The sequence below is a fragment of the Macrotis lagotis genome, chromosome 6 (genome assembly GCF_037893015.1).
Source record: "Macrotis lagotis isolate mMagLag1 chromosome 6, bilby.v1.9.chrom.fasta, whole genome shotgun sequence".
NCBI lineage: Eukaryota > Metazoa > Chordata > Mammalia > Peramelemorphia > Peramelidae > Macrotis > Macrotis lagotis.
This window is the reverse complement of record NC_133663.1, coordinates 82,763,657-82,787,716: the sequence shown is the minus strand read 5'-3', so window position 1 is coordinate 82,787,716 and position 24,060 is coordinate 82,763,657. Positions and strand designations below refer to the sequence as shown.

General features: G+C 35.1%; 1 long non-coding RNA gene across 1 annotated transcript; it reads right to left on the bottom strand.

The window, feature by feature from the left end:
- Window positions 1-5,833: 5,833 nt before the first annotated feature.
- Window positions 5,834-23,676, bottom strand: LOC141491725 (uncharacterized). Its single transcript, XR_012469731.1, has 3 exons — window positions 23,590-23,676; window positions 10,760-10,842; window positions 5,834-6,587 (listed from the first exon to the last, which is right to left on the bottom strand). It is a non-coding gene; the product is annotated as an uncharacterized LOC141491725 (long non-coding RNA).
- Window positions 23,677-24,060: the final 384 nt, after the last annotated feature.

The following is a 24,060-nucleotide window of genomic DNA, read 5'->3' as shown; positions in this document are numbered from 1 at the left end:
TCCCACAACCTATCCAACATTAATCATTTTCCCTTTTTCTCATCTTGGCCAATCTGACAGGTGTAAGGTGATATCTCAGAGTTGTTTTAATTTACATTTCTCAAATCAATAATGATTTGGAGCACTTTTTCAAATAATTATATATTGATTTAATTTCTTCATTTGAAAACTGTCTATTCATACAGATGATTCATTCTTAATGAAACCAAAAATATATATTCTGTTTGATTGTAGAAAACAGTTTTTTTTAATTAAATTTAAATTAAAGGAGGAAGGTCTTTTGTAAGAAAGAGTATCAGACCTGAGAACTCTGTGTGTGTGTGTGAGAGAGAGAGAGATTAGGATGGGGTTGGGAAAGGATTTTAGAGCAGCAACAGAGGGTGCAGGGGATAGATCTCTGGCTTAGAGTAAGGAGGATCTGAGTCTGAATCTGGCCACAGATAGTAGCTGTTTGACCCTGGCTGGGCAAGTCACTTGACCGCAATCTGTTTCTGTTTCTTCATTTATCAAATCAGGGTAATAACACCTACTTCCCAGTGTTATTATGAGGATCAAATGAGGTAATATTTATAAAGGGCTTAATACAGATCTTAGCATTAGTAGGTACCTAATAAATGCTTGCTAAATTTTTTTAATTGAATCCAATAACCTCATTTACCAAAGAGAAAGCCTAGGTCAATAGAGCGCACATTCAGTTTCCCAAAACTAGTTATTGAGATGGATGGAATTAGAATCTAACTCCATTGATACCCAATCCACACTCTTATCCTCACCTCACACTGACTACCCCTATTTACTTATGTTAGGGTAGGTTTTCACCCTCAATCCAATTAATTATAATCACAGAAGGCCCAATCACTGGACTGAAGCAACCAATCAAGGGTGTAAATTAGGTGTGAACAAGTCCTTAATTAAGTTTGGAGGAGTGAAATGCTTTTATCATTGGATGAAAGACATATGATACCACATAGAACATGGCTTGTGGTTAGCTGAAGGAATCAGATCCACATCTGAGGTTTTGGAGAACACAGCAAACCAGGTTGGAATTATGCATTCCAACAACAAACCAATCTAGTGGTAGAAGGAATCAGTTTATTTTCCCTTTTCTCCTTTTTATATAAATATTTTGTTTTCCAATTATATATGATAGTAGTTTCTGTCTATCATTTTTTGTAAGGTTTTGAATTTTAAACTTCCCCCATCTCCCTTCCTGCCCCCCCCCAGAAGGCAGTCTGATGATCTTTGCATTGTTTCCATGCTATACATTGATCAAAACTGAATGTTGTCCTTTTTGTTCTTTTCTCCCCTTCCATTTTCTTTTCCTTCTCTCTCCCCTCTGCCACTAGTCCTTCCTTCCCCTCCTGCCCCTCTCCTGTGAATTCAGGAGACATGAATCTCCTCATTTACATCAATATGATTAGAACGTCAAGGGGTCTTTCAAAAGAAGAGGAAGTGATATCAATATTCACTAGGGCTAGGCCCAATGTCCTCTGGCAGTGCCTCTATCAGGAATGGAGAAACATCAAGCACAAACTAGACCCTGAGGAAAGGAAGCTTAGGATCCTACAGAGGCACTGATTCATTGGAAAACTGCCCCCAAAGGGACTTTGATGAGAACACTGCATGGGGAGAAGAGTGCTTCTAATCTAGACCTGTGGATTTGCCCACTGGCGGCCACACAACTCTAAATTTCTTAGATCTTGTGTGTACAAGGGGAATCAGATTCCACAGATCAGAGGTTAGAGCCCTGGCCTTGAAAACCAATGGTCATGAGTATGAATATCACTGGGATTTATTCAACAACATTTGGGTGACCAGGTGGTATAGCAAATAGAAACCCAGGTCTGGAATCAGGAAGATTTGTCTTCCTGGGATCAAATTCAGCCTCAAACACCAACTAGCTGTGTGACTGGGCAACTCATTTAACCCTGTTTGCCTCAGTTTCCTCACATGTAAATGAGCTGTAGAAGGAAATGACAAACCACTCAAGTATCTTTACCAAGTCCCAAATAGGACTACAAAAAGCTGGACATGACCAATCAACTGAACAAAAACAACACAACAATGTGCAAATGGATAGTGTGCCCTCACTTTGGGGAAATGTTTTTGTAATAACTGTCCTTGCGAAACCTATTAATGTCCTTTCTAAAAGATTACCTCCATTAATAATTGATGGGGAACACGCCATTGGGGACTTATTAGAGGCAACATTAGAAAATCCCACACTCCTCCCCTCCCACATCCCCAGGGTTATCCCTAGTATCTCTAATATCCCTGGAGCAATGTTATTATCAACCACACTCTAAGGACCCAAATTTGGAGGAAAAAACCCCAGAGCGGTTCCTGAACCTATATCATATTCTAAAATAACTTCATGAGGAAAAAGAGTTTTGTTTTTTACTACAGTTCAAATAAGATATGGTAATTGCTTTGAATGAGTACAATGAATAGTGTTAGAATACTAAGGGGAGGCACCATGGAGAAGTACTGAAGAAAAACAGACTTTTGGTACCTTTTTCACCTTGAACAGATCACTTAGCCACCTACTTGACCTGTTTCCTCATCCATAAAAGGAATCAATGAATTGCACTAAATAGAATCAAGTCATTTCCCACTCTAGATGTATATTATAAATGTGATGGAATTTGTGGGGCATCCTAGGCAAGGGTGGAGTATGGATGTGGCACTGATAGACCACTCTCTAGGAAGTTTCCTTTAATTCCTCAATATCTTGGATCTGTCAGAGTACCCACCCTTCCATATTCACTGTTACCAATCTCTAGTTAGTTTTGGGGATATCTGAAGTTCTCCAGCTTTTCTAGTCAAGACCTTTAATCCACTAGAGACAGTAAAATCAATTTGTTATTGTTATTAATTTAAACTAGGAAATTAAGGAGAACAGTCATGAGTTTAAATTCATCCAGACCTACTAGCTGTGTGACCCTGGGGAAGTCAGTTCCTCATCTGAAAAATGAACTGGAGAAGGATGTGACTAACTTATCCAATGATAGAATTGAGGGTCAGGACCACTTACTATTTTCTTAATATCTTTAAGTCCTAATATAGTGCCTGACGAATAGTAGATATTTTAAAAATGTTTGTTGATTGATTGATGCCAGATTGAGATAAGTCATGCATAGCCCCAGTAGCATCTTGGCTATCTATGTCTAAGATTTCTTCATTCTAAAATTATTCACATCTATACTCTATAAAATATTATCATCATCCTCATAATCAATAATAATTTTCTGTCATTAGAATTCCAGTGTCTCATGGTCTTGAGAATATGACTAAGTCACAGTCAAATGTAAGCACTGTCAGGTCCTGACAAGTGGCTTCCTGACAGACTATTTTTGTATTATCTGAGGACTAGTCTAACTAAGCATGTCGAGGTTCAGTTGGTCATCAAGCAGCAAATGATTGTTGGGGTCTTTTTTTGTTTGCCTGAAGAACTCATATAGATGACCTCCCAGAGCAGAGAGGCATTATGATCTGCACTTGTGGAGGGAGTACTAGGTGCAGCAATCCCACATACTTGAAGCACTGAAATAATTAGAGCTACCATTTGCATTTTCTCCTTCATTTTTTTCAAAGAAGACCACAACATCAGGGAGATGATGCCATGACAAGCACATGGATTGGATTTGAGTTGGGGGGGGGGGGCTGTGCTAAATCACCAGCCTCGTTTTCTTCTCCAGAGCCATCTGAGTCCAGTGGTCAGATATGAATCAGGATGACTGGAGAGGTTTTGGATGGGAGGCAATCAGGGTTAAGTGTCTTGCCCAAGGTCACACAGCTAGCGAGTGGGAAGTGTCTGAGGCTGGATTTGAACTCCCATCTTCCTGACTCCAAGGTCAGTTCTCTAAAAACTGTGCCACTATTTGCATAATTATTTTTTGTTGTAAACATTATAAAAAAGACTAACTCAGTGATTCTAAGTCACACATAGCTAGAAAATATCAACAAGATTCAAAGTCAAGCCTCTCAAGTTCAAGTGCAAAGATCTTACCATCACTTTCCCTGCTGCTTCTGCTCCATCTTTCCCTTCATTATTAGCATAGCCATTTGGGAAAATCCAGTCAATTGTCTTGGTTGAATAAGAAAAGTAATATTTATATTTAGAATGGGAGGATTTGGTAGGGGTATTAGAATGTACTCAGTCCAGACAAATACTGAGGAAATTAGTAGAACAAAAGGAAAATGAAGATGCCACTCAAAGAATAAAAGTATATAACCTGCTTTTGAGAGCCAAGAATGAAAACAAAACAAAACTACAGATCTAAATGGAATTTGTCTGAGAGAACTATTCTCCATGCTTCTTGAAGTAACTTCTTTCCATTATAAATAAGAGTGATATAATTGTGTAATGGGAAAGAATACTGCCTGAGATATTAAGAGACATGAACTCTAATGCGATGCCTACCATCAGTAGCTGTTAAAGGACCTTGAAAAAAAACTCAACCTCTGTAGCTATAAAATGAGGCCATTGGTGGATACTAGGTGATCTCTTTTGTCCCTCCTAATTCTAAGAACTCTGGTCTAGGTCTCCTCTGCTTTTAGGAGAAGATCAAGGCAAATTCTACTTTGTGTATATACATATTTTCTCAGGATTATCTTTTAGTCTTCAACTGTTTTGTAAGCAGTCACCTTCAGGACACTGATGACTACAAAAGCAATGATAGCCATGTTTACAATAACTCTATAGGAAGATACTTATTAGAGAGATCACTGAGACATACTCATTAGCAATCAGATTCCAAGTCTGATCATAATACTTTCCATATCCCTCTGCATTTATTTAAAAGGAGCTGTCTCATTAATCTTTAGATCATGCTTGAGAAGAAAGGAAGGTCAGAGTCTAGCATTTTTATTGGAAGATCTATAAACCTGGAAAAATGGCTAGAGGGGTCTAAGAAGCAGTTAGACAGCCGCTGTCTGGATAATTTTGGAGGGAACACATGTTTCAGGAGTAGGGAATGAACTTGAATGATCTTTAAGGTCCCTTACAACTTTGAGTTTCTATGATTCTATGATACAAGTATTTCAATATAGGGGAAACTATGATTTTATCATTGTAGGGAATTTACTGGCATGAATCATGGACCAGAATCACGTACCCAACCTAAGATTTGAATCCAGGTCTGTCTGCTTCCATAATTGGCATAGAAAATAAATAAATGCTGCATCCCTAGCACTTAGTGCTGTGCTTTGCACATAGTAAACACTTTTAATTTTTTTATTTTATTTTTTATATTTCAATTTATTCATTCTTTTTTATCCATTCATTCATTCATTCATTTATCCATCCATTCTCCATTTAAAAACTAGTCCAATGACTCATTGGTGGTCTTGGGTTAAGACTGCCAGGGGAATGAAAGCTTTGGCAAGTTTTACCAAGCTAGGCCTAACAATGAAATGTCTTTTATCTAAGTTCCATGGTTAGCTGTGTGTGGAAAGGTTCATCACATAGTCTGTCATGAGTTGTTTTATGGTTTTTTTTAATTGCAATAGCTCCAAAGCCCATCTCCTGAGGGAATGGCAGGGATCTGTATTGGAAAGGGAAGCATCCCAATGAAGTCATGGGTCTTTTGCAGTAAGGGAGTATCCAACATTGCATAAGATAATAGAAGAATCCTGATCAGATGCCCAGGCAGATCTTGTTTTCCCAAAATTCTGTAATGTCCTCAATGACTAATAGAATGATTAAATCCCTCATTTTAGAGTGTGCTTTCATGACTCTGAGACTTTTGATAATATTTTGAATAGGTGCCTCTTGGAAGAAAATGACAATTCTAATAAATGTATTTCTAAGACATTTTATTGGAACCCAGGACCAATTGAGAAGCTATTGAAGAAATACACATGATGTAGAAAGCACTGTATTGGAGAAATGAAAGATAGAGCTTTTGCTAACTCATTGCAATGCAGCAAGGCTTTGTACCTTCTGGCTACACCAACCACTGGATTCTCAACCCCATATGACTTGGTTACACAACTCTCACTCCCAACCTAAATAACTACAAAGGAGATTTTTAGAAGGAAGTAGAAAAATCTCATTTTCTCTTTGTTTTGAATTTCCTCTGACAGCTGTAATATCTGTGTACTTCCTCCCTTCTCTTTACCAAGCTCTCCAGATCCCTTCAGCTGTTTTCATCACTGCATTGGCCCATTTTCCTGTAACACCACAGGAACAGACTGTTATCCCAAAATAGAAACAACCTTGACAACATTTTTCAAGGCTTAATTTCCAAGTTGGTAAGGTAGCAGGCCCAGCACTACTGAAACAGAACAGCAGGTGTTCATGTGTCTCCGTGTGTGTGATGCTGCATGATTATTCGTCAAGAGGTGGCAGAATACAGACCTTGCTGGCACCTTGAAAGCTGCTGTCCAACTTTGATGGGCATGTCACCAGGTCTAGACTGTTAATTCTTCAAAGATGTTGCTTGAGTTTCTTTTTTGTATTGTTGATTTGGATCACCATGGATCCTCATCTTCATTTCAAACTGATGGAATTGCAGAGATGGGCAGTAAATGCATGGAAGAATAAGCCCGGTCCTCCAAGGCTCAGAATGGATACAATGTGTTTCCTCATAAGGAGACAAAATATATATAAATGATAATAAATAGATTTTATTAAGTGTTTTAAACTGCAAAACTCTTTCTATATATGATATCATTAACTCCCCCCACCAACAGCCTGTGACATGGGCAATATTATGTCCATTTTACAATGAACAAAACTGGAACTCAGACAGATTAAATTGAAGTGACCAGAAAAATGGGATTAGCATCTTCATTCTATGAAACTGGTGAAAGCAGGTGATATTGGATCATTCTAATCCCAAGTTTAGTACTCTGTGCACTCTGCCAGGTTTCTCAAATTTGTAGATGACCCAATGTTTGTGATAATGGCTAAGATATTAGGTGATAGATTCTCAGGGATAAAAATATTTCATTAGTCTAGAATATTAGGTGAAATCTGACAAAATAAAATTTAATGAGAGTAAATATAGTCTTGATTTGGGATAAAATGATATGTATAAATTCAGGATGCAGTGACAGAGTTTGAAAACACTTTTGGGAAAAGATGTAGTGATTTTTGTAAATTACACATGCAACATGAGTTAATAACAGTGCAACATTAGGTGACATTTATAGAGACCTAGCAAGCACAATAACAGAAGTAACAGTTTACTTTTTTTTTTTGCTCTGATCCGGCCATATATGAGATATTGTGTTCAGTTAGATTAGTCATTAATAAGCTAGAAGCGATTTAGCAGACTGTTAACAAAAATATGAGGATTCTCCAATCTTCACAAGATTGATTATAAGAACTAGAGATATTTAGCTTGAAGAACAGCAACTTATGGAGGAAATGCTAAACGTCTGAAGAGTCATCAAGGAGAAGAGATATTAGATTCATGCTGCTTTTTCTCAAGGGTAAGGATGGGAGGGAGAGAGAGAGAGAGACAGAGACAGAGAGAGAGACAGAGACAGAGACAGAGACAGAGACAGAGACAGAGGCAGAGAGACAGAGAGAGGCAGAGACATAGGGGAGGAGGAGGAGAAGAAAGAAGAAGAAGAAGAAGAATAAAAGAAGATGAAAAGAAGAAGAAAAGAAGAAAAGGAAAAGGAGGAGGAGAAGGAAAAGGAGAAGGAGAAGAGGAGAAGGAAGAAATGGAGAAGAAGGAGAAAAAGAAGAAAAGGAAGAAAAGAAGAGAGAAGATCTAGGACTTTATCTACTGTATATATTGTTTTAATGCTCCCTTTTATTACTTCAAGCTGCAGATCTTTTATATTTTCATTTGTATCTGTGTGTTTAATATTTATTACAATCTTTTGAAATGTAAGAACTATGTCTAGTTAATTCTCCTTACCCAGCATTTGCAAAATCCTAAATGATGTTAAGCACTCAATAAAGATTTTTATGATGTTGATGATAATTTTAAAACTGAACCTGGCAGCAGATCTCTTCAGATTTCCTCTTAAATAATCGATTCAACTCAGTAAACACTTCTGTCCTAGGTGCTGGATTATTCTATTAACATTATCATAGCACTTTATGGTTACAAAATTTTTTCATACTTATTATTTCTTCAGATTCTCATAAAATTATCTGAAATTAGTTGGACAAATATTTATAAGTTTTATTATACAGATTAGTAACCTGAGGGACAGGAAAGTTTAGTGACTAGCCTGTGGTTATAAAGCAAAGAGCTGAAATCCAGGTCTTCTGACTTCATTCATTTCTCTTTCCATTATGCCATTTGGTCATGATAAAGGAAGGAAAATAATAGAATGATTAAGTAAGACAGGAAAGGAGATTACAACCTGAAGGTCAAAGAGTGAACAACAGATGACTGATCCCTGGCACATTCCTCATCAATAGAACTTATTTCCAAAAAAGGCCATCATCACCATTTTACTTATTTGGACTTCAGTACTCTCTTTACACTTTTAATCTTTCTCTCAGCCATCAGAAAGTTTATAACTATGTGGAAGGGAAAGGGGTAAGGGCCTATTTGTTAGATCTGGTAATGCATTTTTAGAGTAACCAGGTTAGTCTCAACTCAGTTATTGACTTTGAAGCAGAAGAGATTAGATCTTTAAGGTAAACAGGTAAAAGACTTTCATTCCAGTTCTTCAAATGGCAATCAAACTCATTTTAGGAATGATGGGAATGAAACCAAACTAAATTGGAAAATAAGAGAATTTCATTGATTTCTCTCTTCTAAAGTATAAAGCATTTCCTCTTTAAAGGGCCTAGCTTCTCCAATCACAAATCAATAATTTGTCTTTATAAGAATCATATATAAATAAAGATGGATCATAATGATAGCTCACACTTTTTGATTTGCAAAGGGTTTTACATAGGTTGTTTTATTTGATTCTTGTGACTGTCCTGTGGGGGATAATGTACTAGAATTATTAGCCAAATTTTTCAATGGACAAGCTCAGAAAGCAAAGGTTAAGTGGTTATTCACTTAGTAGGTAGAAGCTTCAGGCTATGAATCAAGCTCTCTTTTGACTCAAGGTCCAGTTTACTATCCCCAAAGCATTCTGTCTCTGCCTCCTTAAGGAACAGAGAGTAGAAAACAAAGCTTTAAAAGCACAACATAAAATAATCTCATTTTCTTTTTCATGGCCAATTTAAATTGTTCAAGGTGACTGATGATTTCTATATATATTCAGCTGCCACTCCTGGAAAATGCCACATGCTGCTGAGCAGTTGTGAGACCCAGGAACCTTTCATTCTAAATGTGCAAGTTGATGAATAGAGAATATTCCTTCTGAAATCTTGAGTTCAGCAGAAGCAGCTTTAGGATAAAGATTCATTCCATTGATTCAATATTGGGGGTGGGTAGGTACAATGAATTTGAAGTCAAGGGACCTGAGTTTGAATATTGATTCTGATCCTTTGAGATGTACTAGAATTGTAAGAGCCCAGGACAAGTTCCTTAATGTCTCTGAATGTCAGCATCTCAACTGTAAAATAAAGGGGAAGAGTTTGGACAGTTCAGCATCAATCAGCCCTCAGAATTGGTTTCAGATCCCAAATGCCATGTAACCAGGAGTCAAGTGCTGCCACTGTACCTCTCTATTGCTTCAGTTTTCTAATAAATAATATAAATATTACTATTTATAAAATTTAAATATATTTATTTTAATACAATATATTTATAAATTATAAATAAATGTTTTAAATATATTTAAATATGATATAATATATTTATAAATTATAAATGAGTATTTATAATTTATAAATATATATTTGTTTAAATATATGATATATTTATAAGTTATGAATAAATATTTATAAAACTAATGAAATTGAAACAATGATATTTGTACTATCTATATCTCAAGGATGTTGTGAGAAAAATGTTTTGCAAATCTTAAATGTTATTATATAAATGTGATTTTTTTTATTATTATGAAATCTTGAAGAGTGTATTTAAATACTCTTCTGTGATGCTGAGCTTCTTTTGTTGGACTGGGAAATAAAACTTTTCCTAAACTGGAAATATCCATCCAACTAACAATCATTTGAATACCCGCTATGATAAGGTTCTTCATGTTTCCTTCGAAGAGACACTGACAAGGTCAGGCTATGACATCTTTCCTCATGAAGTCTCAAATCTAGTTGAAATCAGGCAAGTTTAGCATGGTATCTTCAGGTTATAGATTTAGAAACAGAAGAGCAAGATGAGAAAACTAGAGATCATTCCAAATAAGTGAAATGGTAATGATGACCTCTTTGGGAAATAAATTTTATTATGAAGAACGTGCCAGGGATCATTCGTTTGTTGTCATTCTTTGACCTTCAGCTTGTAATCTCCTTTCCTCTCATAACTTAAACATTCCGTTCTTTTCCTTCCTTTGTCATGGCCAAATGGCATAATGGGAAGAGAATACCTTCTTATTTTACAGGTGGGGTTAAGTGATTTGTTCAAAGTTATAGAGTAATCCCAGCTAGTAAATGGAATTTAACCTGGACCCTTTAATTCCCATTTCAGCAATCTAAACATTGTGTCATGTGCATAGTAAAGACAATAAGTGCCATCTACAATTAGAGCAGAGAGAGATTACTATGATCTCAGGTGTTCTGGGAAGGCTCCCACAGAGAAGGTGGGGCTTGAGCTGGTCCTCTAAGTATTGCTAGAATAGAGCTAATTGGAGAGGAATGGGAAGAATGTTTGTGGTTAAGGGTGGTTGCAGACTTTAAAAGTGAAGGAATATATAGCCTCCTTTATCTAACCTTTAAATCCTCCTGGGTAATTATGCAGACCTGTTTTCATTTCATCCCAACAGATGAAAGTTTTGGAGGAGGCAGCAAATTCACTGAAAAGCAAAGCATGGCATGAAACTTAAAGTAGGACACAACTCAGTGGGAGTGAGCTCATGGCGCAACAGTAAATTTCTTCTACAAATTTGAGCTATTGGAGAGATACATACACACATATATAAATATACAGACATTCCTATACATGTGTGCATGTGTGTGCATATACACATCCATGCACAATCTACAAATATACACAAATGAATACATCTATATATATTTTATATAGTTAAGATGTATAAACTGCATGTGGGTACACATATATAATTTTCTATACTGATATTTTTAGCTTCATTCATACTCTTAGCTTGATAGAAAGCACACATATTCTTTATATTGTTCAGTCAATGCAACGGCAACTTTTTCTACTTAAAATTCTCTCTGCAGGGTCATTGTCAATTGATACAGTCTTTAATAGCATAGGACTTAGAATAATCAAAAGTATATAAAGCAAGTTAGCAGTCTTCCCCCAAGTTAAGAAAACTGAATTTCAAATAGTGTTATAATACACATGATTTAAACAGCATAGAAAAAAATCACACATCAAATCATGTACTAAGATAATGAAATTACCCATTGTGAGAAATATGATTTCCATTATTCTGCTTAGTATTTAACACAGTGTAGCAATTTCCAAAATATTAGTAATTAATTTTTTTAACTTAAGCATCATCAGTTTTGCAGACATGCTCAACTAATCTACCTTCGAAGATAATAGAACTACTATTATTAAGAACACTAATGTAACTCGTGAAGACTTAGTAGTCTTATATTCAATGGTGTAGTTTATAATTTCATTTATTTTGTTATTTCTAACTAATCAGATAGTCTTTTTCGAAACAGATTAACATGAATATGATTTATAGGAAGAAAAGTCTAGTTTAATTGATGCAGCACTTAGAACACTCCCTGTTAGCCCATAATCTTCTAGTGTGCCATACAGCTCTTTAAGACTTATAGTAGCAGAGAAGATGCCAGTTTTTCTTGGTAGAGCTTGAGTCTCTACCTCGAGTCCTTGAGGACATCAAGTCCAACCTCTTCATTTGTAGAGGAGAAAACTAAGATTCAGAGATGGTAAGTGGTCCAAGATTATCTAGAAAGCAGAAGGTAGTAGATAGCAGACATAAGACTGAACCTGATTCCATATCCACCTTCTCCTTTTTTCAAAACCAATCCATTTTCCTTCCTTAATGAGGAGTTCCCTAGATCACCAATGAACCCACAAATCCAGTCCCTATCATTACTGAGCCAGCACTTGAATTACACTTTTCTCTCCTGTAGAAGGCCAAGCCAAGTCTGAAGTCCTTTGTAAGTCTGAAAATTCTTCTTTTTAAGCTAACTTAGAAGCTCCTACCAACATATTTACTTTACTATTTCTATCAAAGAACACAATTAGTTAAAATCAAAGACATTTAATGACATAACATAGTTGGAAAAGCACCAATGTTTTCCTTTTAGACCTGGGATACAATTTCACAAATATATATATATATATATACATTATCAGTGGAAAAGAGTGATCCTGCTTAGGGAACATATATTCAGGAATACAGATACCTAGAACAAATGTGAACAGAATAGATGTATGTGAGGGCATACACATAAGAAACATGTATGTCTTTTAAAGTCCTTCATAACCTGGACCTTATTGTCTTTCCACTTTTCCTATATCCTATTATTTGCCTTGAACTCTGTGATCCAGTAAAATTATCTCCCACAAGTCTCTTTTTTCCAGTCTCTAGATATTTTCATTGGTTGTCTTCCAAGTCTGGCAATACCTCCCTCCTCATCTCCTCATCTCTGCTTCCTTCATGTTTCAGCTAAAGTCCAACCTTCTGTAAGAAGTATTTTCCCAGTCCTCCTTAATCTTGATTTTATCCTTTTGAGATGATTTTTCAATCTAATATACAGTGTCCCAAAAGTCTTTGTGCTTTTTAAGTTGTGAAAACAAAAATATAAATATAGCTTGTTTTTAAATGGTTATTTGCATGTTGTCTCTCCTCTGATAGACTGTGAGTATTTTTGAGATCAGGGATGTTTTCATTTTTATATGATTGTTTTATTTTGTTTAGTTAACAGAGAATTGAAAAGTTGCATGAAGATATGGTTAGAGAAAACTTAGCTCCTCTCATTGGGTATAAATTCCCTGGTCCAAGATAGCAATAGAATTTTGGGGGTGTGAAAGGTCAAGCACTTTTTAGGATCTTTGCAAAACTATGAAAAAAGAGAAGAAGTATCAATGGAGAGGAGAAAGGAAAAGGGATTGGTTTTTAAAAGGAGAAGAAGGTGGATCTGGAATCAATTTCAATCTCAACCCTGCTGTCTACTACCACTTACCATCTTTGGATCCCGATTTTCTTTTCTGCAAATGAGGAGGTTGAACTTGATATCCTCAAATATCCCTTCCAGCTTTATATCTATGATCCTTTGATTCATCGCACTATGGGCTGGTGAGCTCGGTTTTCAAGAACGTTCTAGAAAGTTGTATTATGAGCATTCAGGAAAGGAAATGGTAAGCTCAATAAACCAACATGGCTCCATTAAGAACAACCATTCTAGACTAAAACTATTCCCTTTGCTAATAGAATAATTGGATAGGTAGTTCAAGAAAATATAGTAGACATAGTATGTGGATGTATTTTAGCAGGGAATGTGTCAAATGTTAACATATTCTTGTAGAAATATAGAAATAATATGAATTGGCTGAAAGTACCATTGTAAGACTGCAGACCTAGCTGAATGGTCATTGTGATTAATGGGTCAATGTTCCTACTTTACCTGGAGGGAAGTTACTTCTGAATAGAGTGAAATGTTGCAGGGTTATCTTCTGTTCAACATTTTAATCAATAATTTGGATGAAGGTATAGATTGTACATTTGTCAAACTGACAGGTGACATGAAGCTGGGAGGGACAGCTTGCATATTGCATGTCAGACATGAGATCCCCAAAAGATTATATCAAATAATGTATGAAATCTAGAAATTTATTAGAGATAAATAAAAAGTCCTGAACCTGATCAATTTTGTAAGTATGTGGTGGGAGAGATATAATTTCATATAAAATGGGCCTCAAAACTTTAATGAACCATTAAGTTCAATATATGAGTTCAACAGTAAGTTGTGGCAGTTTTCTTCCCTGTCTTCTACATCCCCTAAAAAACCTATCTACTGTTCTCTTGGCCAAAGATCTTGTCCAATAATCCTATTGCCTTCTACCTTCATTAGAACATAACTAGAATGATATATTAAACCTAGGTGCCAGACTTTAGAAAAGGACATTTAAGAGATATGATGCATATGGAAGAGGATATTAAGGAAGACAATTCTAAAGATCTCAATACCATGTCATTTAAAACAGTTAATAGAAAAATTTAAAACATAACAAAACAAAACTAGGACTCAAAGTTAGTTCCATGGAAATACTGAATTCATAATCAAAAGACTTGAGTTTGAATCTCTGACTTTTTAATTTATTTATCTGTGCTATCTTCTGGGTCTCAGTTTCTCCCTCATAAAATGATGAGCTGTATTAGAACAACTCTAAAATGTTCTCTAAAGTAGGATGTCCAAATCTATGATGCTTTAATTACTATCTTTGAAGTAATATCAGGTAGAAAAGAAATTAGACGGTTGGTCCCAGAGGCAGGTGGGCAATAAGTATATTTTTAGTTCCTAGATGCTTAGGCATTGTGTTTAGTGATGGAGATGTAAATACAAAATTTAAAAAAATTGCCCTCAAGGAGCTTGCATTCTAATGGAGGAGGAATGAAGGGAGCTGAAATAGGAGGTAGGGAGTACCCAGACTGGGGAATGTTTGGAAAAGACAAAAGCAGAGTTAAGAGAGGAATTAAGGAAGACCAGTCTTAACCCCTCTCCAAAATGGAAGTTCTGGGAAGAACTGGTCAATTGAAGAAGGAAGCTAAGGGGTAGAGAAATATTTCAGAATGAGACGGCATCTTAGACATGGTGATAAAGTCTTCAGAGTGAGAAGCAAGGGGAGGGCAGCACTAGTAAATGGATTTGGAGTCAGTATAAGGGAAGATTTCCTTATAATTGGAAGTATCTAGTAATGAAATGAACTGCTTGAGATGATAGAAGGACTTTCTTAGACCTTCTAGAAGTCCCAAACAGACCAGATGACCATTTGGGGAGTTGTTACAGACGGAGGGAATCATACTCCCCGAATAAGTTGAACTAAATGACCTCTGAGATTCCTTTCAAAGCTAAGATCCTGTGATTCTTTGACTTCACTCTCCAAAAGCTCTTATATCAAGCCATTGGCAAGAAAACTCATTCAAGAAAAAAAGATGGACTGCTCTCCTGATTCATGTGACTTCTTTTTGGGGAGGTGTCAGTGTTGTAAGACTGTGGGAGCTGCCTTGGAAGAATTTCTCACTATTCCGGAGCACTATGCTGGTTAGGGACTTTTCAATGTCTCAAACGCCCATATGAAATTTAAATACACAATTTATCATTCATACTGTAATTTAACGGGGGATTTCTTTTAGCTAATGAGAGTAGAATAGAAATATTGTTCAATAGACATCTCTTTCTATTAGTCTTTTGAATATTAACTAGGACCTGGTTACTCTCAGGAAATAAAAAAAAAACACATACCCAGTGGCTAGCAAATGAAAATCAGCATCTAAAATCTTAACTACTGGCAAAAATAATATGATAAAAATTTTTGTATTTTTATGTTGAGTCTGCTGAAGACACTCATTTTACTGGCATTTTCCAATTAAGTGAGATTTTCTTACCTAATCAGATACTCATGAATTCTGAAGAAACTTTGCTGTCATTTTTCTCTGGCCAGCACTCTTTCCATCTGGTTTCCCATAATTCTTTCCCTTTTTTCCTCCAGATGTTTGGCAGTGTGTCTTAATTTGCTGTCTATTTCTTCTTCTTGTTCTCTTTCACCTCACATGAACTTTCTTAAATCACAACATTTCAAGAACAAACTCATACTAGAGTTTTCAATTTAAACTAAAGGGATTTATTTCAAGACTTCAAGAAATGGTGATGAATACTGAGAATACATTTTTGAGTATGGCACAAGCCAAAAATGTATTTTTCTCATTACATGTATGATAAACCAGAACCATAATATCATTAAATGATCATATAAGCAATAGATTTGGGAACTGGAATTAGAATTTAAAAATTTCATTTCAATTCTTTTTTTTTAAATGCTAGTCCTGAAAGAATTTTATCATTCTTCCTATAGACTAAAATATGACTAGCAAGTCTAGAAAATGTGAGTTAAAATATTGGAAAGAAAACAATAATGATAATAATTCATATTTATAAGGTATTTATATATTGCAGTATACATATATATGATTCATTCATTTATTTATTCATTCATTCATCATTTTATTCAATAAATATTTATTTGGAATCTCCTATGTGTTACTTAGTGCTTGGGATACAAAGATAAAAAATGAGCAATTCCTGCCCACAAACAGATTACTTTCTCTTGTCGAAAAACATGAGCACATAGCAGCAAATACATATTGTATACAGGTAGATGCAAAGTAATTTCTGAAAAGGCCATTTCCTACTACAGGCTTCTTCTGGGAGGTGCCAACTGGGCTGAGTTTTGAAGGAAATTGCCAATTGCTATGAAGAATTTCCATTTTATTTTAGAGGCAAGACATATCTTTGTAGCTCCTTAAAGGCAGATGCTGAAAAACCTCAAGGTAGATTGTTAGTGCAAGTATTTTTCCTGTTTGATAGATGAGGACCAGGAAATTTGCCCAAGATTAGTTAGGGAGTAGGAATTAAGTCTTAGAGCTAAGTTTAAAAAAATCCTAAACTATTCTATACTTGTTCTATTAGACTACAGCTGCTTCTTCTTATAGAAGCAAAATAACAGATTATCTCTAACATATGTCTGATATGATGACCAGGAAAGAAACATTTGTATTTGCATGCTGAAAAGATTAATGATTCAGGTTCCCTCATCTCTCAGCCTAGTTTAACTGATCTCCCACGAGACAACATTTCACTTTTGCTTATCTGCTGTTCTTTAAAACAAACTAAATGGAGAAGGGAATTTAACTATATTAAAATGTGTTCATTTCCCTCATCCCCATCCTAATCTTAAGAAATTTCTTTTATACAAGTGCCAAGCATGCTAGGAAAATTCTATTGAGAACATCTTGCATTTCTTTCTTGTGTTGGCAGGGTAACATAATGGGTATGGCAGTAGACTGGAAAATCAGGAGACCTCAGTTAAATCCCAACTGAGACCCTATTAACCATGTGATCATTAATTTAAATTCCACAAACATTTTTAATATATTTTCAAGGATGATCAAAAAAGTACTGTGGGGTCCTTTGCTAGGGGCTGGTTTTGAGAACAGGTACTCCAGAATTGGAAACTTAATTTTCTTTGTCTCTTTGGCAAGCTGCCTTTCAGTTTCATCTGGCTTTCCTCCAGGAGGTCATAGAATTTTGAGTCATATTATAACACCTCTTGGAGAAGTAGATGTGGAAAGAGTTAGGTTTTTTATCATGTTGATTTTTTTTAGACTAATTGCCTCTCTTCTTTTATTCTTTGTTATGAGGGATCATCTTCTGGGACGAGAAGGAGAAACTAATACACTGAGAAATAATTTTTGTTTTCACATTACTTATATCAAGCAAACATCATTTAAAAGTCAAATCAGAAGAAAAATAAAAATGAGAAGGTAATAGGGGATGCCTAATTAATTAAAGGTAATTTCAATCTAATCAGTTTAAACAAACTACTCACAAACACACTGACACACACAATGTACCTACAAAATGAGAAATGGGTAAAAGAACAGATCTCAACAAGGTTATAGTTATTTCCTAAGGAAATTAAAAAAAAAAAGTGAAATATTACTATAAGTAGACCAAGAGACTAGAAACTACCTCAGCCAATAGATCTTGATATTCCTTGCTGAGAAATATGGCATCTAAAGGAAACAATTACTTAGAATGTAAGCTTGTATTTAATGTCTTATAGGAGGATGCTGTAGAAGGATATATATTGCTTCAAAAAAATAACAAGAGGAAAAAATTTAGAGAAAGCTTGGAATTAGACACCTCTAACCCTGATCATCTTGAAGTCATTTAAGCATCAGAGACAGTAAATGGCACAGTAGAGTGCCCTTTTCCTTGTAAAAACCAAAAAAAAGTATTAGAAGAGCTATTTCATAGACTAGGAATTAGACATATTCCTTGGAAACACAGAGAAGAATGTGAGCAAGGAATAAAAGTTAGAAAATGGCAAATTTAGGCTCATTTTTTTGAGGAGGAGATGAACTTTCAAAAAATTGGAGCCAACCAGAGGAAGAATGGAAAGTAAGGGGAATTCTCAATTGGAAATCTTCATTGGCTAAAGGTTGACATATTAGGTATGCTCATAGGATATTTTTTTTTAAGTTTGGGTTTGACCATATGTATACAAAGATACTTTTCAACTTGAAATTTGTTGTGACATGATCCAGTGAAAGATTAAAAAAATGAAAAGAATCGTTGGACTAGACTGTATAACACAGGCATCTGTGTGGAAGGTTAAACATAGTTTGTAGGGTATTAAAATAAAGATTCTTAAGTTATATGAAACAGATGAGGATAACAAAGGTAGGGAAAAATCATGGACTATATTATTGCAGAAATAAGATGACCAGGAAGAGATCACTAATTATTATCTATGTCTATCTATATCTTTTGAGGTGAATCTTCATTTACCTTGAGGAAATGCTTGATGAACATAAAAGGGAGCTTTTTTCAATGATATTCCACAGCCGATCTTAAATTTACAACCAAACAATGAACTGAAAAAATAAAGAACAGAAGATCTCACTGTCCTTTTTTTGGCTCCAAAAATAATTAATGCAATAGGGCAAAATATCACTTTAAAATATCTCATACAATATGGTGTCTGACCAAGGGCCAGCAAATAGGAACTGATCCTCTTGAGAAAAAATTGCTATATAAGACAATTTTAAGTTTAATACCTTTTTTTTGTGGTGGCAAAGAATTGAAAAGTGAGGGGATGCCTATCAAATGGGTAATGACTGAATGAGTTAAAGAATATGAGTATGATGCAAAATACAATATTGCTATAGGATATGATGGCGATGGTGTAGAAATGGCTGGGAGAACAGGAAGTGCTACAAAAGTGAAGTGAGCAGAACCAGGAAAACAACCCACACAGTAGTAACAATATTGTAGGGGAAATCAGTTGTGGAAGACTTAATAACTGATCAATACAATGATCCACCACAACTCTAAAGATTCGTGGGATATCAAATGTTAGGCATCTTTAAGTAGAGAATTGAAGAACTCACAGTACAGACTGAATGTTATTTTTTCCTTTTGGGGGCTTTTTCTTTTTTGCCCTTCCCCCAAATGACTAATAAGGAAATATATTTTGCATGATTATATAATTGTTAATGTATTTCTTGACTTTTGAATGGATGAGGATGGGTATAGAGGAAGGGAGAGAATGCAGTTGAATATTCATATTTATTTCATTATTCTAGGTGTGTTTGTTTCTAGTCCATTTTCTTCTGTGTCACATTCTCTCACCCACCCAGTTCCTGACACAGGTCAGGAGTCCCCTCTTCCTTTTCACATCTCTTTTCTTCCTTATTTTTCATAGTAAAGCCATTTATCCAGTTTTTTTAATGAACATTTCATTTTCCCTAAAAATTCAGAGAGTGACTGCTATTATGTGAGCCATTCTATATTCTCTAGCAAAATACCTATCAGTGTTTTGTGTATATTTAATCACTAGCTCAAGAAAGAAATACAAAAATCACAAATTGCATCTAGAATAAGGATAAGGATTGAAACTATGGTTTTCTTGATATAAGAAACTCTCAGATGAGAAAAATTCATTTTTACTAATTCAGGTTAATATCTCCTCTATAACTTAAAGTTTTAGAGAGCTGCCTAGATGTTTAGAGGCTAAATGGTTTTTTGAGGTCATGAATTGGTAGAGCCATATCTGAACTCAGCTCTCCCTGGTTCTGGGCCTGTTAACCATTATACTACCTTGTCACTCAGTGTAAAGATCCTTACAAAATTCTTCCATGTTTTATATAATTCCTGGAATTGTCTTTAGTCCTACTGCTCTGTCCTGACATAATTTCATTCAAGACATGGATGTAACAACTATTTACCTGCCCCCCCCCAGGGAAAAGGACCCTGACAACACAACTTGCCTATTTTGGATGCAATGGTATTATGCTTGGATAATTATGTTTGACTATTTAACCCTGTTAAATCTTTTCTATTTAACTCTATCTTTCTTACTGTATTTTTTCAGTAGTTAGATTTCCTCTAGTATCTCAGTTTGGCTTATCAATAGCATTCTTATTTATTCCATATCTCAAACTGAAAAAATTTCCTCCTACTGAGACTATCATTACTATCCTTGCCATATAAAAGCTACAATTTTTAGTATTTTTTTTAAAAGAGAGACTTAATTTTCACTGTATTTTGCAGAACTGGATTACATTTCAAGTATTCCTATTAAGGCGGGGGAGCACCGTTTTATTCCATTGTTGGCATACATGAATTTTATAATTTTTTTTAGTAAGGCACAGCTGGCCTTCCAATGATTCAGAGTTGGTAAATAGTTATTTCTCTGATGACTTTTTAATGTGAAGTACCCAACATTTGGCAGATCGATTCCAATTTGTTTCATTTTCCTTCATGTAGTTTTGCAAAGGGTAGATTAGATTCAATTCAATTTTATTCTATGAGCTTGGTTAATAGCAAATGGTTATTTTTCTTTCCCTAGGAAAATGTGACAGAAGTATACAGGGTATATAGGGTAGGAATGGGTATCTTGAAGGGATTATGGAATGGTATTTGATCCTAGAAAACAAAGTAAGGAACATTCAGCATATAAAATTCACTCTTATTTTTGTGCCTTAGATTTAATTGAATTTCTTATTCTCATAATTGAAATTCCTCTATAAAGTTTTTTCAACAAATATTTAATGAACAAGTACTAAATATGAAGCACTTGTAAAGGACATTGCCAAACAGGCCACTACCCTTGGCCTCTGATTAACTGATATTTTAGTAGGAGAAATGATATGCTTACTTTATAGAGTACACATATGTATATGTGTGTATATACCCACACACAAAGGTATGTATTTGTATGATAGAAAGAAAGTGATATAGAAATTCAGAGGAAAAAGCAACACCCTTTTCTGATGGTTGCAATGGTTGGGGAGGCTTCATGGAGAATTTGCCATTTGTGCTGGATGTTGAAGGATTAGGCATGATCTTGAGCAATGGAGATCAAGGAGGCATTCTAGGAGGATGAAATGCCAAAAGTAAAGGTGTAGAGATAGATTAAGGAAGGCCATGTTAAGAGAACATTAAGTACTCCCATTTGGCTTCTATGTAGGGGAGTGGTGGAAGGCAAGTCTGAATAAATATTAGTGCCAAAAATGTAAACTCACATTTATTGATTAAATGAGAGGGGTGGCAAGTGGAATTTTCAGTAGTCAACTATGACCCTTTTAGAAAAATTTCACTTAAAATTCATATTTCCATTGTTGTTACTCATAGCTTATATTTATGTAACATTTTGAAGTTTGCATATGCTTTATAACAATTTATTGAGGAAGATGGCCTAAATATTAATATTTTCATTTTACTTAGCTATTTATTGTAACATAATCATTTTCTTTTTAATATAATAATTTTTTCCAATTACATATAGAGATCATTTTCAACAATCATTTTTGTAAGATTTTGAATTCCAAATTTTTCTACCTCTCTTCCTTCTCTCTCTTCTTTCCAAGACAATAAGCAATCTGATATAGGTTAACATGTACAATCACATTAAACTTGTTTCCAAACCACAATCATTTCTCAAAAATTACAATGTACATACATTTCTTTGCAAATTTGCATTTTAATTCAAATCTACATATATTTATCAAGCTTCTACTATGTGCAAAGCACTATTCTAGGAGTTGAGGATGCAAAGAGAAAAAATTCTCCCTGTCCTCAGGAGCTTACATTCTCTTTCAAACCATTATTGAAATGTCAAGTGATTTCATAGATTGCTGAAAGCCAAAAGATTCAGAACCAGATGTCCAGTGTACAGGTGATGAGTTTCTCTATAACTAGGTTGGTCCTTGGAGACTAAGTTAAGCTGTTGTGGAGTCATATTCTTTCTAGAATGATAGGATCTGTTAAAGCACATAAAAGGCATAGTGGTTAGAGCACTGGGTCTAGATTCAGGAAAATCTGAATTTAAATTCCACCTCAGATTCTTACAGGCTATGTGACCCTGGGCAGGTTAACCTCTATTTGTTTCAATTTTCTCAACATAAAATGAGAATAATAATAGCACCTACCTCCTCTACCTACTTTACAAATATCTCCCTTCATTGTAAAGTGGTGCATAATAGGTAATTTATAAAGGCTAGTGATTATTATTATTATTACTATCACTATTATCATCATTATCATATTATCATCATCATTATTATTATAATTATAAACTACTGGCATAGTCCTCAAGAATCCAGGTTCAGCTCCATGCCAAAATGAGGTAATGAATAAATTTGTGAAGATAGATATCATGCATGATAATAAACTGGGCCATGAATTAAATACTTAAATAAAAAGAGAAGGCTAGATTACCCCCTTGAAAACTGAAAAACTCCTCTAAAAATCCCGAGTTTTACATTCCTCCCACTCTAATCCAGCTCATTACTAGTGATGAAGATGTGGACTACAACAGTCTCCAAAGAACTGAAAAATGTATATCACACAGTGGGCAATAGAGTGGTAAATATGATGGCTGTGAGCAAGTGGGGACATATAACCAATGAAGAGGCTCAAATAAAGGAGTAAAAGATAGCATCAGGAAAATGTAGGGCAAGAAGAGAAAATGGAGCTTGTCATGACTAGAGATATCAAGACAGGCTGCCAACATAGTGAGTAGACCTCCTCTGACAAATTTATTGAAGAACATAGTCAAGAGTTGCATAGGATGGTCAGGTATGGTTAGATTACAATCTGCATCATGAAGGGAAGAATCAAACTGAATGAGTATAAATATCAGTGATTATTAATAATTATTAGTTTTAAATTTTAATTACATACATACATATATATACACACATGCACACACACACATATGTATATACCAACTTTGGTACTTTGTGAATTACAACCAATTAAGAATTAGTTATCTAAAGAATGAATGTTGAATGCTGCCGCTTATATTTTTGATTAGTGAACAAACTTGACCTACAGGTCAAGCCATAGGAATCAATCTTAGGAAAATTCCTTGGATCTTGGTATCAAACATCTTTACTTTTCCTCCTTCTACCTCCAAGTCACAGCAACAATCACAGAGATGTATCATTGTGTCCTACTGAAAATTTCTATGGCATATTCAATATGACAGATTTTTGAACCTTAGGTGTAGTGAGAAGTTTCCATATCTCTAGCTATAATTATATCAGAACATGACCCAACTTAAATGAGATTGGGAAACTATACTTTGATGAAAATAAAGGCACTGATTTTCTTCTGAAAGAGCTAGAAATCATAAAATGTCCTAGAAAGGACACTACAAGTCTCCTTTGTTCAAAAAGAAAAAGATAAGAAAATTATTTTTAAAGGTCTATTTTGAGTCTATTTTTCAGAGTTTATTTTTTAAAATATTTAAAGTCAGAAATGTTGATTTAGATCCCATAAGCCATTTGAACTCCTGTACAAACCTGTTAATGGGAGCATTTAAGGAGATCAAGAAGAAATAATATGTTTACTTGTTGGCATTCTGATTTCGACCCATTCGGAGTTGCTGCCTGATTGTTACCATGGAAACCATGCAAGTGTTCAGTCAGGAGATTCTCAAACACAGGAGCAGTGCATCCTTGGTTGAATGGGAAACAGGAGGCATTCGTAGTCCATTAGCATTAGGGTCAACTCTTCTACATTCTGTGAGACAGGGGCCACCAGCTATTTGCCTCTTCTAAGCATGACTAATGTGGACACAGTGATCCCTTTTCTGAGGTTTCTAGTTTCACAAGGCTCTTTTAGAAGAAATGGGGGGGGGGGGCGAGAGCCATCACTGCAATATCCCCTTCTGGCTGAAACCTCAGCTTGTTATATTAGTCTGCAAACCTGATTGCTGTTGTGTTTTACTTTCTTCTGTTCAATTCATTGTTAGGTAACTCAGTTAGGAGCCA